The sequence below is a fragment of the Panthera pardus genome, unplaced genomic scaffold, assembly GCF_024362965.1.
Source record: "Panthera pardus isolate Hobbes unplaced genomic scaffold, ASM2436296v1 HiC_scaffold_6, whole genome shotgun sequence".
Lineage (NCBI taxonomy): Eukaryota > Metazoa > Chordata > Mammalia > Carnivora > Felidae > Panthera > Panthera pardus.
In genome coordinates, this window is record NW_026526991.1 from 4,892,805 (window position 1) to 4,908,710 (window position 15,906).

The 15,906-nt window shown below is 49.2% G+C and overlaps 1 protein-coding gene and 1 pseudogene across 1 annotated transcript in view; one reads left to right on the top strand and one right to left on the bottom strand.

The window, feature by feature from the left end:
* Window positions 1-15,906, top strand: part of MPPED1 (metallophosphoesterase domain containing 1) — a 75,097-nt gene that overhangs the window by 24,195 nt on the left and 34,996 nt on the right. The gene's annotated exons all lie outside the window — the stretch shown is intronic.
* LOC128775160 (U6 spliceosomal RNA) lies at window positions 14,880-14,980 on the bottom strand (annotated as a pseudogene).

Sequence of the window (15,906 nt, forward strand, 5' to 3'; positions counted from 1 at the left end):
AGTTACACACACACGCACGGAGAAAAGACTGGAAGGAAGTACTCATTCATCCATTTGGTCTGTCTCACTGGGAACCTCCCACGTGCCATGTGTGTCCCAGGCACCGGGGTGACAGCGCGGTGGGAGGGACGGGGCATGCTTGCCTTCTGGTGATGGGGACACAGTGCATCTGAGGAGCGGGGGGCGGGGGGCTCCTGTTCGCAGGCCTGTGGGCCAAGGGTGGGATTTGGGGGTTGGTTCCAAGTGCAAAGGGGATTTGGGGGAGGTTTGTGTAGGGGAGTGACCTTTAAAAAGGTATTCAAAGGCCTGAATTACGGAGTTAGAGAGAAGGCAAAGTCTCCGGAATGTTCCAGAATTGATGTCTGGGTGGTGGGTCATGGCATATTTTCTTCTTTATGGTTTTCTCTCTCCTCTACCTGGATTTTCTGTACGGAGCATGTGCATCATATAAAGGCAACAGTAAAATCTTACCGTTTTTCAAGAAATCTTGGCCTCTCTGGTATCTGGTGCAGAACGTGTCCCAAGATGGCGGTGAGGGCAGCCCTGGCCTTAGGTCAGGCCCGGTGTCATCCATCTACTCAGAATGCCACCTGGAGCCCTTCCCTAGGACAGCGGGGCTTCCCCCTCACTCCCCATCCCTGGAAGGGCCAGGCTCTTCTCCTTGGATAAGAAAGTTACGGATTTGAAATCTACAGTAGCCTGCTTCTTCCCCGTTCATTGATCTCACAGAAAGCATTTAAAATCATATTCTAGGGGTCACCTCCAGGCAGTCAAGAGGGGATTTAAGAAATTAATAAAGACCTTCTTTGCACGTCAAGATTGGACACCTAACTGCAGTGTGTGTGGCTAAATTCAAGCTGACTCTAATTTGCTGGCAGGTGTGCTGCTCTGGGCTTGGCTGTGAGTGGTGACCGTGTTTTGCCCATTTGCAGGGTTCTGTCTGGGTCTGTCTGTTGGAGGGGGCAGGTTTGGGGGCGACAGGGTTCTCCTGAGAAGACCGTTAATACCTTTCCCGTTGCCCATTAATATCCCAAATATATTCATGAAATAGAAATGCCAGCTTGGTTTGTAAATGTTCCGGGAAAAGCTAAAAAATCACTAAGGACAGGCTTTTCAGCTAGAAAGGGTGAAAAGAACAGCAAAACTTGCTGAAAATGGAAAGGAATGTGCTGGAAGCTCCTTGTTTTTCCATAGCTAATGACCTCGGTGTCACCCGAACCGGCTGACGCTGTGCTCCTCCGTCCCCACTCTGGGCCTTGGCTCCTGCTCTCCCCACAGTGGGGAATGTTCTTCCTCCTGTCGTGCAGAGTCCTGCCAGCCCTCCAGTCGCTGCGCGTGAAGCCTGCCCCGCCCAGTAGGGCAGCGTTGGCCTCTCTTCCCTCTGGACCCAGAGCTCCCCGTTCAGATCCTGGTGGTGGCAGGGCATTATCTGTGGCTTCATGCCCCTGTTTCCCACCTAGACCATCAGCGCCTGGAGGGCAGGGCTGAGCCTCATCCCCAGCACCAGGCGGCACTTGGCCCGGGGTGGGGGTGGGGGGCGGCCAGAGGCTGTGGGCTCGGGATGGACGAGTGGGCAGCACGCTGATGTGCTGTGAGCCGGTCACTGTGTCCCCAGCAGGGCTGTGCACAGCTGACTGTCGTTGGGTGGGAGCAGCTGTAAGTGGGGGCTCTGGGGAGGGCAGGGCGGTCTGCAGGAGGGTGTGAGCTGTGGCTGTTGCAACTCAGAACTTGGGGTGGGTCTGAGAAGACCGAGGGTTGGAGGCTGAGTTGGGGTCTCCACGATGAGGCCAGGAGCTGAGGCCAGCAGGGATCTGGACCCAACCAAGGAGGGCCTGGTATTTCAGGTGGCTGTTTGGGGTCCCCCTTGGAGGCCAGGGGTGCCGAGAACAGGAGGAGACGCTGAGCCCCAGCAGCACCCACCTCCCAAGATGCTGGCTGCCGAGGCTGCCGCTGACCCGGGGTCTCGACACCACACGCATCCCGCCCCAGGCGTGAGCACCAGGCTGCCGGCTTCCATTGGCGACCTTGCCTTGAAGGACTGATTCACATAGGGTCACCAGGCTCGCTCTCTGTGACCAGCAGGTGCCAGGCTGGCCTCCTCAGCCCTGGCCTCTGCAGCCCTCACTCCCACCCCCTAGCTTTGGTGGCCTCAGACCCCTGCATGGGCCCCGGAGGCCACAGGCCAGTTGTTCCCTCCCCTCCCCTCCCCTCCCCTCCCCTCCTGGCTTCTCCACCCTCCCCCCTGCCCCCACCGCCCCGGGCTGGACACCGCCCAGCTAACTTGGGTTCTCCCGCAGCAGTCTCCACACCACCGTCCTCTCCGCACCGCCCCATGCCCGTCTCCTTTTGCTCCTTGTCTTGCCCCTGCCCGCTGAAGCCTTGGTTCTTTCCAGATGACAGTCAGTCCGGCCCCCAGCTCCTGCTGCCGCCCAGACACCCGCCCCGCCTTTCCACACTTAGCTTTCCCTTTGAGATCCAGCTGGTGTATTGTTCACTCTTCTCAGAAGACACTTCCTCCTGGCTGTCCACCAGAATTTCAGACTCGTTCTGTCCCAAACCTGCGTGCATCCCCCCAGCGTGCCCTCTCCCTTCCCTCTGGGGCCGGTATCAGCTGTCACTGTTATTCTGACCTTGCTGCTGTCTGCCTGCCCCCTTCACCTGCTTATATTACCTGCTGAGCCACCGTGGGCCCCCAGGCGGGCCGGCCAACCAGGCTCGCCTTCCCCCTGCCGGATCCTGTGAACCCCTAGAGGGTGGAGATAGTGGCCCGGTCAGCGAGGGTCCTCAGAGCCCCGCCCCCGCTGGCCCTGAGGGCTGCCGGGCAGGTGTTGGCTGAATAAAGCGTGGAGACGTCTGACAAGCATAAGATGTGCCAGTTAATTAAGTGGCACTACCCTTAGCAGAATCAGGCAGGGGAGGAAGATGGGGGCCTGGTAATGGAGTATTTGGAAGTTATAATTAACTTTTTACTGGGGCCCTAGCATGAAACGAGATATAAGACAATATAAAAGGGGTCCAAGGATTTAGTTAAATAGAGCTGGGTCTCCTGCAAGGAAACCCTTAATTAAAGTCTGTGAGGGAGGAAGGGAGAGGAAGGGAAATGGGGAAATCATTCCACGGCGGTGTTTTTGGTTCTCGCCTCATCTGCCACAGTGTTGAAGGCCCGAGGGCCGCAGGGGTTCGGCCGCAGAAGTGGGCCGCCCGCAGCCTTGTGCCTCTTTGCGATGTAGCCCAGGAGCCCGCGGGATGGCTGCAGGTGGAGGTGAGGGGCCCCGGAACGCGCAGGGCGCCGGCCCTCCCCACGCAGGAGCTGGAGGGTGCCCCCAGGCACAGGGATTGTTAGGGCCTGCGGGAAAAGATGGGCTCCCGTGCGGCTGGAGGGTCCCCACCCCCAACCCTGCCAACACCGCTCAACCACTTGCCTTCCCGCGGCAGCCACGTCCCAGGTTCTGACTGTTCCCTGATCTCCGGTCTGCCCTTCCTGGCGGGGTAGCCGCCCTTCACGTGGAAGGCTGAGCTGTCCCCATCCGCCGCCCTCAGCTCTGTCCCCGGCAGCGTGTGTGAGCACGAGACCCTGCTTTTGTCTTATCCCTTTAACTTTTTGACCTCCGTCCTTCCCGCCTCTCCCCACCAAACATTTCTCATCTGTGTGCGTGTCACCTGCTTGCCACGCCTGGGCCGTGACCGTGGCGCGTCTCATGTTTTGCGTGCAAGGCTGCAGAGACGGCCCCTGCAGAGATAGTACACGGAGCCCCTGCACCGTCCCCAGTCCCAGGGCACCCCGCTGCGGAGCAGGACCCTTCCTGGGTCCCCCCGGCATCGGCAGCATGCTCTGCAGGCAGCAGAGCTCTCCCACTGTCCAGCACTGTGCGGACAGGGCACAGGCGAGGAGCTCTGCCGGTGTGGCCGAGATCCCCAGGGGTGGAAGCAGCTCAGCTCCTCGGGGACGGGCCTCACCCTGATCTGTGGACAGGACCCGCAGCCTCTTCAACCAGAGCAGGGGATAGAGAACGGCAGTCGGGGCTCCTGGGGCCCGCCTCTGGCTCTGCCCTGCACCAATCGGGTGACCTCACTTTCCCCCCGCTGAGAGTCCGACCTCCATAAAATGTGACATGTGGAGCATGTGTTAACGAGGGCCGCCCCGGTGCTCTTGCTTGGCTGTGCGGGCGTTGTCCGGGGAGCAGTGCCCCAGGCCCACGTTCCTCCTGGCCTCTGGGCCCCGGTGGGTTGGGCGAGGGTCTGCTTCTCCTGCTGGGCTGTGACCGTGGGAGCATGGGGGAGGGGTCCACACTCACCCCGCTCAATACAGGTGTCAGGAGCCCACTACATTCGCTGGCTCGGTGTTGGGGGTTCAGGGATGTCCAACCGCGGGTGTGGTTCCTGCCCGAGGGGCCTGAGGCAGGGACGGCTTATAAAGATTAAACAGAGTAAAGAGACAAGATCATTTTGGTGATTAGATCAGTAAATCAGGTCAGCAAACAGGGCGAGGTGAGAGTGACTGGGGCAGGGGTTTATCTGACATAAGGTGGTCCAGGAAGCCCCCTCTGAGAGGGTCCTGCGCTGAGAAGAACCCAGTTCTGAATTGCCTGGAGGGTAGCCAGAGGCCCTCAGGGCTGAGCACAGTGGCCCTGGAGGCCAGGGAGGAGGCCCGGTCCTGCTGGCCAGCAGCTGGGGCGAGGACGTGGGTTTTATTCTAAGTGTTAAAGTGGCCAGTGGGGCAGAGCCAGGGGAAGGACATGGTCTGACTCAGTGTTTTGAAAGACTCCTTTGGCTGCTGGGTGAGCTGGGCTGCGGCTACTGGGGCACCAAGAGAGACTTTACAGGTGTCCTTGAGAGGCGAGGGGAGCCGGGACTGGACCTGGGGGTGGCCGAGGGCACAGTGCAAAGTGCAGGGTTCGGCCGCAGTTTGGAGATGACATCAACAGGGTTTGCTGATGGGAGGTGGGGGTGGAGGGTGAGGCGGGTCACTGACCTGGTGTCCACGGAGCCCGGCAGGCCTGGCTTAGGAGGGCGCTCAGCCCGTATTTGTTAAGCAAAGGAAGAAAAAGAAAGAGAAATTTTATCATGTGGTCACATCAGTCAAAATGTGCAGGGGCGCCTGAGTGGCTCAGGTGGTTGAGCTGTTGTCTGAAGTCAGTTGTCTGACTTCAGCTCAGGTCATGATCTCGCGGTTTGTGAGTTCGAGCCCCGCGTCGGGCTCTGTGCTGATGGCTCGGAGCCTGGAGCCTCCTTCAGATTCTGTGTCTCCCTCTCTCTCTGCCCCTCCCCCGCTCTGTCCCTCTCTTTCTCTCTCTCTCTCAAAAATAAATACACATTAAGAAGAAAGAGTCCTTTTTTTTTTTTTTTTTTTTTAAAGATCTTACAGGGATTATCACCGAATGCGGATAGATCTAATGTGGATTCCGGTTCCTTTCCTCATTAGTTGGTTATAATGGTCCGATTCAGACATTTCCAGAAACCTGTTATTCTTGCAAAGACTCAAGACTGAATATTTTTTTTTTTTTAACGTCTATTTATTTTTGAGACAGAGAGAGACAGAGCATGAATGGGGGAGGGTCAGAGAGAGGGAGACACAGAATCCGAAACAGGCTCCGGCTCTGAGCCGTCAGCACAGGGGCCCGACGCGGGGCTCGAACTCACGGACCACGAGATCGTGACCCGAGCCGAAGTCGGCGCTCAACCCACTGAGCCACCCAGGCGCCCCAAGACTGAATATTTAATGCAAAATTTTTCTTTGACTTCGGTCCCTATTTCTGGCAGCTCCCTGGTCAGGAGCCTGGATGGTGCCCGAGGAATTTGGTTGTAGATAGCACAGTGGCCAAAGTGAGGGATGAGCAGGTGCTTTCCCAGGGGCAAGATTGATGCCCAGATTTAAAAAAAATGGGTGAACAGTGCAGCACAAATTTGGTGTTCATTTAAAAAATTAATTTTTTATACTCATCAAAAAAAAAAAAAAATCTTCACAAAGCCAAAGCGTGTTTTAGGGGCTAAAAGAGAGAAAATTAACTTCTAATGAAGGTGAAAGAATCTAGAATTTCTAGCTGTGGTCAAATGATCTTGGCTAGGCATAATTGCAGTGTTTTCTTATTAACATATAACCAACCCCCTTGAGAAGTGTGGTTAAGTGCGAATTATCTATCTGCAACAGAATGGCTTTGGAAATGAATGAGACCCACTGGGGTGTGTGTGTGTGTGTGTGTGTGTGTGTGTGTGTATTCTTTTTAAAAATGTTTATTTGTTTATTTTGAGAGAGAGAGAGAGAGAGGAAAAGGCAGAGAGAGGGGAAGAGAGAATCCCAAGCAGGCTGTGTACCGTTACTGCAGAACCCAATTTGGGGCTCGAACCTCATGAACAGGAAGCTCATGACCTGAACTGAAGTCAGATGCTTAACCAACTGAGCCACCCAAGTGCCCCGCATGTGTATATTTCAAACATGTTTTGCAAGACCATCATCCTAAAAATCTCTGCCTTAAGTTAAAAACAACAACAACAAATTTGTGCTTAAACAAGGTATAGAAGCACATCTCTGAAAGGCCTGGGGTCTCTGAGATTTCTTCCTTCGTTTCATTTTGTTATTCTGGGGGATTTTATGCTTGCTTATTTATATCCCTGTTTGTGCCGAAAGATTTGAGATGATTTATAGAAGCAGTAAGGATAGTAAAATGGTAACACATCACTGATAAATGAAAAGCCAAGATTTAAAAAAAGAAAGAAATTAGAGTAGTTCAAAAGGAGAGCCTAGAATATCAGCACGCAGGGCTAGATGGACCCTGTGAGCTGGAAGTAGGAGCCTGAGCTTCCTGAGGGCCAAAGTGAAAAGGGTGATGCATTTGGTAAATGGCTTTGATAATTGGAAGGAGGAAATCTTCAAGCCACTCTGACTGATCCACACTCTGTGTCATGTCGGGCATCCGTCTCACTCAGCTGTGAGTGTCTTGAAGGCCAGACTTGTGTCCCTGTCATTTCTATGTAGGAGGATCTTGGGAAAGATTTTTGTATTTGAATAATACCAATGAATATTTGTTTGGTGTTTCCTGTATATTAAACCTGTCCGTTTCTGCCATTCATTGTGTGCCCCAGCCCCTGCTTGGGATTGATTGAAGTTTGTTTTTTTCCCCTCTACTGGTTTGGAAATTCTACATTCTTTTTCAATTTGTTTAGTGGCTGCTCATAAATTTTTAATATGCATATCTGACTTAACTCAATCTAAAATTAATCGATGTCTGCATTCTTCCCTGAAGGTCCCTGGAACGCACCCACCCCATCCCCTCTTGCTGCGATCTTATGTATCTTTGTTGTCTGGTGTCTCACTTCTAATTTGTTTATAAGCCTGCCCTGAAGTATTCGTCATCATGATTATTAATAATAATCTTTTCCAGTTTACACTTGATTGTTTACTCAACGTATGTTTGCTGAGCACTTGGTATGTGCTGGGCATGATCCTGGGCACTGGGGATGCTGCAGCGAACAAACAGAAGACAGGCCATGGATAAAGAGAGCTGTTGGAGAGTCAGAATAAGGGGTCAGGGCAGGACCCGATGAAGTGACATTTGAGCAAAGTGCCGAACGGGGGGAAGCCAGTTAGGGAGAGCATTCTGGGCAGGGGCAGCAGCTTTGAGTCAGCAGTGCTGGTGGCACCTTTGAGGGCCACTGGGCAGGCATGGCTGGATTGCCACGGAGGGCCCGAGGGAGTGAGTGAGTGGGAGAAGCGGAGGCTGGATAGGGGACGCGAACCAAGTAGGAAGGTCAGGAGGCTTCACGTAGGAAGTGGGCGTTGAGGGAGACCTTGGCATCTGAGCGACGTTTGGTCAGGTGAAGGGTGGGTTCAGGCCTTCCAGCTCGAAGGGGCAGGCTAACCAAGGGTCTGAGGCTGGAGCTCTGACTTGCCGTTGGTTTGCAGTCATTCACTCCCTCAAGAAACACGTACTTGTGTTGTCCTAGACCCTGTGCTAGACGCAAAACAAACAAGATTTCTACTGAAGAGACATGTAAATGAGAAAACACCATGACATGATGCCTGACATGGTAACCTGTGATCGAGTTAGACCCATGGAGGTTTAATTCACAGCTCATCTGCCTGCCAGGTATGGGACCATGGGCAACGGACTTACCTGGGTCTCAGGTCCCCATCTGCACAATGGATCCTCCCAGACTGGAGGAAGTGTGGAGGAAGGATGATGTGTTAACAACCACATGGGCTCAGAGGCTTTGCTGGGTTTCCCTCCATGACCCTTCGCTTCACCCTGCGGTGCATCTTCACTCCTTAGTGCCCGTTCGAGGCTGCAGAACCGTTGGAGGGAATTGTTGGTTAGTAGAGAAATACCGGCTCGGTCATTCAAAAGCTGAGGAGGCAAGATTTCCTTGCTGGTATGCTTCTTTCCTTTTTTTCTACCAGCTTGGAGCGATGTGTTTGGATGTGAAATAAGCCTGTGGGTTTTTTAAAATGTCATTTTCATGCTGGACTTCATTCCAAAACAGGAATAGTCCACCGCTCGAACATCCTGGCTAGCACAGAAATGAAATATTCTGTCCCCGTGTGCACACAAACCTCTGAAATGTCTGGAAGATCCCACCATTTCTCTGTCCGCACCTTCCCCCGCATGCCTCCTGCACCTGGGCTCAGCATAGACTTTGTCGGAAGCTCTGTGTCTGGTTTCGTTTGGAGACTGTGATCACCACTTAGGGCGTGGAAACTGCCCTGCCCCCACTGCTGTCGTTATCACAGAGCTGCCCCTTCTCATGGGGCATCTCCCTGCCGGGTCTCTCCCAGAATCCTGACAGCCAGCCCTTCTCAGACTTCAGGTGCGTGAGAAGCTCCTGGAGGGCGAGTCTGGGTAAAATGTGGGTCCCAGCTTGGTAGATGTGGATGGGCTGGAGATTCCACATTTCTTACAAGCTCCCAGGCGGTGAGTAGTCAGGCCCTAGACCAGTGCGGTCCACTATGGTAGCCGCTTGGCCTCATGTGGGTATTGAGCACTAGAAATGTGGCTGGTGTGACCGAGAAGCTGACTGTTGTGTTTTATTTCATTGTGATTAATTCGAACTTAAATAGCTATGGGGGGTTCATCACCATCGTACGGGACAACACAGCTAGACAGCCCCTTGAGGTGTTAGTGTCTCTACAGGAGAAACTGAGCTCAAGGAAGTGAAGAGCTTGCCCAAGACCTTAACAGCAAATAAAAGTGGGATCAGGATTCTCACTCAAGGTCTGTTCTCTTTCTTAAATTTGTAGTATTTTTCAATACCTAAGGTGACCTTTTTTTTTTTTTTTTTAAAATATAGGAACTTCTCCTGTGTATCCAGAAAACCCTGGCCTTTTCAATTAGCAAATCACTCCTTTTCAAGACTGTTTTGATATTCGTGGTCATGAGTAACACTTTATAGCATCGGGGCCAGCCAAATAAAGTCATGTTGAAGTTGCTGACAGGATGTGAGAATTTGTCCGACACCCTACGTGTCATATTCGGAAAAACACATTTTGCTACAAAGACTCATTTCCAAGTCTCATGGGGGCTTACCAATAATGCCTTCCTCTGGATGGCACTTTACATTTCAAAAACACTTTACAGTCTAAAGGTGTTTTCATGTTGTTTGCTCACTTCTCCCCCGCGACAAAAAGCCCACGTTCTTTGTAATGTTGTCCCCACTTTGCAGATGAGGAGACAGAGACCCAGTGCAGGGATGTGGTTTCCTGGAGGTCGCCCCACGTCCTGGCTTTCAGAGGTCACCTTCTCAGACCTTCCCTGGATTGGTCAGCTTCCCCACCCCGATGCTTTCTGTCCAGCTCGCCCGCCTGGCTTTATTTTTTTCATATCAAGTATCCCCACCTGACCTGGTACTTACTTGTTTATTCCTTTGTTGCCAACATCGCACGGGGCCCACCACTCAAAGGCGGGGATCTTGTTGGTCTCATGCATGCCTGAACTTCAGCACCACAGACAGCACCCCCAGTTGGCACTTCATATTTATTATTTATAAATTAAATCAAATTCCTAACAGGAGAAAGGAGCCAGTGGGAAGGATGGATGCTGCCTTTGGAGCAGGCGGATCCCCTCCCTGGCCCTGACCAGCCACATGCCTGCTGGGCAACCTTGACGTAGTTATTCCTCTTATGCCTCAGTGTATTCATCCAAAAGTGAGGTACCAGGTAGGACGATGCCCTTTCTTTGTAGAGCTATTGTGAGGATTGAGTAAGGCATTGCAGTTGGGATCCTGCTTAGTTAAGCATGTGGGTCCAGAGAGATCCCAGGGGTTTGGATCCTGGCTCCATTCTTCCCATGGGCATGTTATGTCTTCTCTCTGAGCCTCAGTTTGCTCATGTGTAAAAGGGATCTAATATTGACAGAGCTCAGTAAGGCAGGGGGTGATCTGGGCTCAACATGGGACCTGGCACAGGACAATCACATCATATATTCAGCTACTTTTTTTTTTACTTCGAGAGAGAGAGGAGAGGGGGGAGAATCTTAAGCAGCTGCACGCTCAGCACGGAGTCCCACATAGGGCTCAATCTGATGACCCTGGGATCATGACCTGAGCCGAAATCAAGAGTCAGACACTCAACCGACTGAGCCACCAAGTGCTCTTCAGCTACTATTTTTGTTGTAGCTATTTTATGAATGCATCTAAAGTGCCTGGCACAAAGTAGATACTAAGCTGATGGGAGCCTTAATTGTTATTATTAATATCTCCAAGGATGCCGCCTTTTTTTTTTTTTTTTTTTTTTTACAATCAGATGTTTAAGAGTTAGGATTTAGTTCTTTGAAATTTGTTTTAAAAGGAAAGCAGATTTTTTTTTAAGCGTATAGGTTTGTTTTTTTGATTTCTCTTAAGAAGAAGACGAATTTCACACCTTTCTGAGTGTGCACGATGCAAATGAATATCTGAGACTCACCGAAGGCCGTTTGGAGCTAATTCTGGGCTGGTTTGACAGCCACGACACTGAAGGGGAAGCATCGAGCTGACAAAACGGGGCTCTCTTTGGTAATGTCCCAACCTCTCCAAATAGTCACTTTCCAGACTAACATTTGTCAGATTGGTGTTCTAAAGAATAGTTTGTGTTCATTGATCCGGCTCTGTCCCCTTCCTGCCTAGCACTCTTCACTGATTCCTTGCTGTGTCCTGGGTAAAGTCCAGACTTTTGCCTCGTAGGGGAGGCCCACTGTGGTTGTGATCCCAGTTGTCCCTCCCAGGCCTGCTTCCATCCACTTTGCCCGCCCTGGGCTTCTGAGCAATTGACAAACACCTAGCAGGTGGATTTTGTCACCTCCAAGCATTTGCTTGTGTGAGGGGCTCTTCCTAGGATGCCCTTCTACCCTGGGAACCTATTCATTCTACTCTATTCATCTGTGATACCTGTTTCTATGATTATCTCTCTCACCCACCATTTCAGAGCCCCTCCCTTGCTCCTAGTCAGGGAAAGGAAAACTTAGTGCTGTATCGTCCCCTATGACTTGGTATCACCCCTACTACAGATCCCAAATTATTTGCCTGTATCTTTCCCACACTGGAGGGCAGGAGAAGGGGCTGTGTTGCGACGTCTCTGTTCCCAGTCCCCAGCACTTATTAGGGCCAAGGAAAAGGATTGTGGAATCCAAGAATGAATAAACTGATTCTACTTTAGTGCATCTTAACAACCAAAATGTCTTTTTAGCTTCAAAATGCTTGGTTTTATGAAGAAATACTTTAAAACTAGGAACCTTTAGTCTTCGTCATTTTTGAATACCTATTTCAGTGGCTACAGCAAAGAACATTGCTTTGGGCCATATTTTCCCCTCTTTAAAAGGGTTGTTTATAGCCAGAAGGCACCTGTGGAACCTTTTGGAAAGGACCAGGTATCTGACCCGGTAGCCATGCCTTTAATCCAGGCTGTCAAACCCTAGGTGAAATCTGTGCTGGGAATGGTTACACAGGTAAGGTGGGGGCTCCTTGTACCAAAACTTCTCAGCTAGGACTTTTTGATGCAGGGGGAGAGGGGGTGATGATGAGGGGGCCAAGGTTCTGGATGGCCACTTAGGCTTTTCACCTCTAAACCATGATGACCTCTGAAATTCTAAAATTGTTTGTATCTAAGATTAGAATGATTGGGTTCTAAAGTTCTGAAAACCCCACTTCTAGCATTCTGAGTTCCCAAGAACCTACGGTTCTACCTGCTCATAATTCTAGTTGTTTGGGATTCAGGGTCCTTGGCGTTTTTCTTCTGAGATTAAAAAAAATTGTGGTAAAATATACATAATACTTATCATTTTAACATTTTTTAAAGAACGTGTGCAGTTCAGTGGCATTAAGGACATTCGCACTGCTGTGCAACCATGACCACCATCCGTTTCCAGAACTTTCTCATTTTGTAAAATTGAAACTCCATCCCTATTAGACTGTAAATCCCCATATTCCCTTCCCTCCCCCAGCCTCAGGCAGCTACCATTCGACTTTCTGTCTCTATGAATTCGATTACTCTAGGTACCTCATATAAGTAGAATCACACAGTGTTTGCTCTTTGGTGACCGGCTTATTTCACTGAACATGCCTTCAAGGTTCACGCATGTGTCGGAATGAACATCCTTCCTTTTTAAGGCTGAACAGTATTCCATGGTGTGGATATACCATATTGTACTTGTCTGTTCGTCTATCAATGGACACTTGAGTTGTATCCACATTTTGGCTACTGTGAATAATGCTGTTACGAACGTGGGTAAGCAAATGTCTCTCTGAGACCCTGATTTCAGTTCTTTGGGGCATATGCCCAGAAGTGGAATTGCTGAACCGTATGCTAGTTCTGTGATCTTTAATTTTTTAGGGAATCACCATCCTGTTTTCCATAGTGGCTGCTCCATTTTATATTCCCGCCAACAGTGCCCAATGGTTCCCATTTCTCCACATCTTCACCCATACCTGTTGTTTTCTGTTGTCTGTGTGTGTGTGTGTGTGTGTGTGTGTGTGTGTGTGTGTATTTTGTAATAGCCATCCTAACAGATGTGCTCATTGGCCATTTGTATGTCTTCCTTGGAGAAGTGTTTTTTTCAAGTCCTTTACCCACGTTTTTCTTGCTGTTGAGTTCCAGAGTTCTTTATATGTTCTAGATATCAACCCCTTATCAGAAGTATAATTTGTGGGGTGCCTGCGTGGCTCAGTTGGTGAAGCATCCGACTTTGGCTCAGGTCATGTTCTCACAGCTTGTGAGTTCAAGCCCCACGTTGGGCTCTGTGCTGACAGTTCAGAGCCTGGAGCCTGCTCCCTCTCCCTCTTTGCCCCTCCTCTCTCTCTCTCTCTCAAAAATAAATAAACATTAAAAAAATTTAGAAATATAATTTGCAAATATTCTCCCCCCCCCCCATTTTGTGGGCTGCCTTTTCACTCTGTTGATGGTGTCCTGTGATATACAGAAGTTTTTAATTTAGAAGTTATTTTTTTTCTTGTTGTCTGTACCTTTGGTGTTGTATTCAAGAAATCAATTGGCAAATCTGATGTCATGAAGCATTGCCCTGTTTTCTTTTGAGGATTTTGTAATTTTAGCTCTTTTAGGTTTTTGTTGCATTTTGATTAATTTGATTAATTTTTGATTAATTTGATTAATTTTTGTACATAGTGTAAGGTAAGAGTCCACCTTTGTTCTTTTGCATGCAGATAGCCAGTTTTCCCAGAACCACATGTTGGGAAGACTGTTGTTTCCCCCGACTGAGTGGTCTTGGCACATTTGTTGAAAATCATTTGACCATATATGTGAAGATTTATTTCTGGGCTGTCTATTCTATTCCATTGATAGATGTCTGTATTTATGTTGGTACCATACTGTTTAATCACCGTAGCTTTTTAGTCAGTTATGAAATCAGGAAATGTTTGACTTCCAACTTTGTTTTTCTTTTTCAAGATTATTTTGGCTATTCAGGGTCCCTTGAGATTCCATATGAATTTTAGGATGGGTTTTCTACTTCTGCAAGAAACGTCATTGGGATTTTGGTAGGGATTGCGTTGAGTCTGTAGATTGCTTTGGGTAGTATTGATATCTTAACAATATGAAGCTTTCCAGTTCATGAACATGGGATGCCTTTTTATCTCTTGGTGACTTCTTAAGTCTCTTTCACCAAATGCTTTGTAGTTTTCAACATACAAATCTTTTTCCTCTGGTTAAGCTAATTCCTAAGTATTTTGTTCTTTTGGATGCTATTGCAAATGGGATTATTTTTGGATTGATTATTAGTGTATAGAAAGACAACTGAGTTTTTGCACCTGGTTTTTGTATCCTGCATCTTTGCTGCGTTCATTTAATTTGTTCTAACGTCTATACTGCTTTTTAAAATTGTCCTCAAAGCCTGTTTACAGTGTCCACAAGATCTTCTCCAAAGCATTGTGCTATTTGAAATAAAGTCATTCAGAGCTCCTCATAACAGGAGCGACCTTGTGAGGACTTAAATATATGGCAGTAGTCTTTTTTTGGAGGAATATTTGATTTAAAAAACTCTGGCACGTGTAATACGTGTTGATTGTGACAGAGAGGGGGACGTTCACTTCTCTGCTTATCAATTGTGTAGTTTTGTAACCGCACTGAGCCCCAGTTTCTATATCTGTCAAACATGGTGCCCGTTTTGTGAGGCTGTTATTGTGAGTGACAAACAGGGATGAGGGGGCTTGTCTCAGGCTCTCAGCAGGTGACATCTGTGACGTCATTAATGGCTGCCTGACCTGCCCCGGGGAAGGAGCTGCTTGGCCAGATCACCTGCTGTGGAACCTGCTGCCAGAGTCATCCCAGCACTTAGATGCTCAGAATATCAGAGGAATCAACCAGTTAAGATTTTCTGCCTGTTTTGTCTTGTTGTTTTTTTTTTAATGCCTTTTTGTTTTTTTTATTTTTTTCCTTTACGTCCACGTTAGTTAGCATACAGCGCAACAATGGCTTCACGACTTTGTGTGTCGTCCTTGCCCAGGGGCCGCGCTAATCTTCCCCGTGTCGTTCCAGTTTTAGTGTATGTGCTGCCGAAGCGAGCACCTGTTTTGTCTTTTAGTTGGTCTTAACTATGTTTTGGTTTGATTTGGTTCTAGGTTTGGAACAACAGGCAGAGCAACTGAGAGGCCAGGCTGCCCCTGGGGAGAACTAGGAAGTGGTCAAGGGGTGCCCGGCCTCCTGTTGCCTTCTTATTTAATTAAAGTCGTATTTGTGTTAAGGCAATACGCACACACAGTTAGTCGCAGTGTGCCGTGAGGCTGACCAGCAGTCTCGATTTCCATTTCCCATATAGATCTGGTGGCTTTTATTGCCAGGTGCCTCTAAGTAACAACTTTTATTGCTATTTTTTATTTTTTAATTTATATATATATATATATATATATTTATTTATGCTTATTTATTTTTGAGAGAGACAGAGACGGAGTGTGAGCGTGGGAGGGGCAGAGAGAAAGGGAGACAGAATCCGAAGCAGGCTCCAGGCTCCGAGCTGTCAGCCCAGAGCCCGATGCCGGGCTCGAACTCACAAACTGTGAGATCATGACCTGAGCCCAAGTCGGACGCTTAACCACTGAGCCACCCAGGCGCCCCTCCTTTTTCAATTTTTTCATGTTACTTTTTAATTTCTTAAAATTAAAAAATGGCGATTTAGACTTAGCCTCTCCACCCGTATACACACATCTCTTCTGTCCTTTTTTAAGTTTATTTACTTATTTTGAGAGAGAGAGAGAGAGCACGTGAGTGGGGGAAGAGCAGACAGAGAGAGGGAGAGAGAGAATCCCAAGCAGGCTCTGCGCCATCAGCACAGGGCTGGACGTGGGGCTTGAATTCATGAGCTGTGAGATCACAGCTTGAGCTGAAATCAAGAGTCAGTCACTTAACTGAGCCACCGAGGCTCCCCTCTTCTCCTGTCCTTTTAATAGCATTTTAAGACAGTTTTAGGTTCACTAAAACTTTTGTTGTGCAACTTA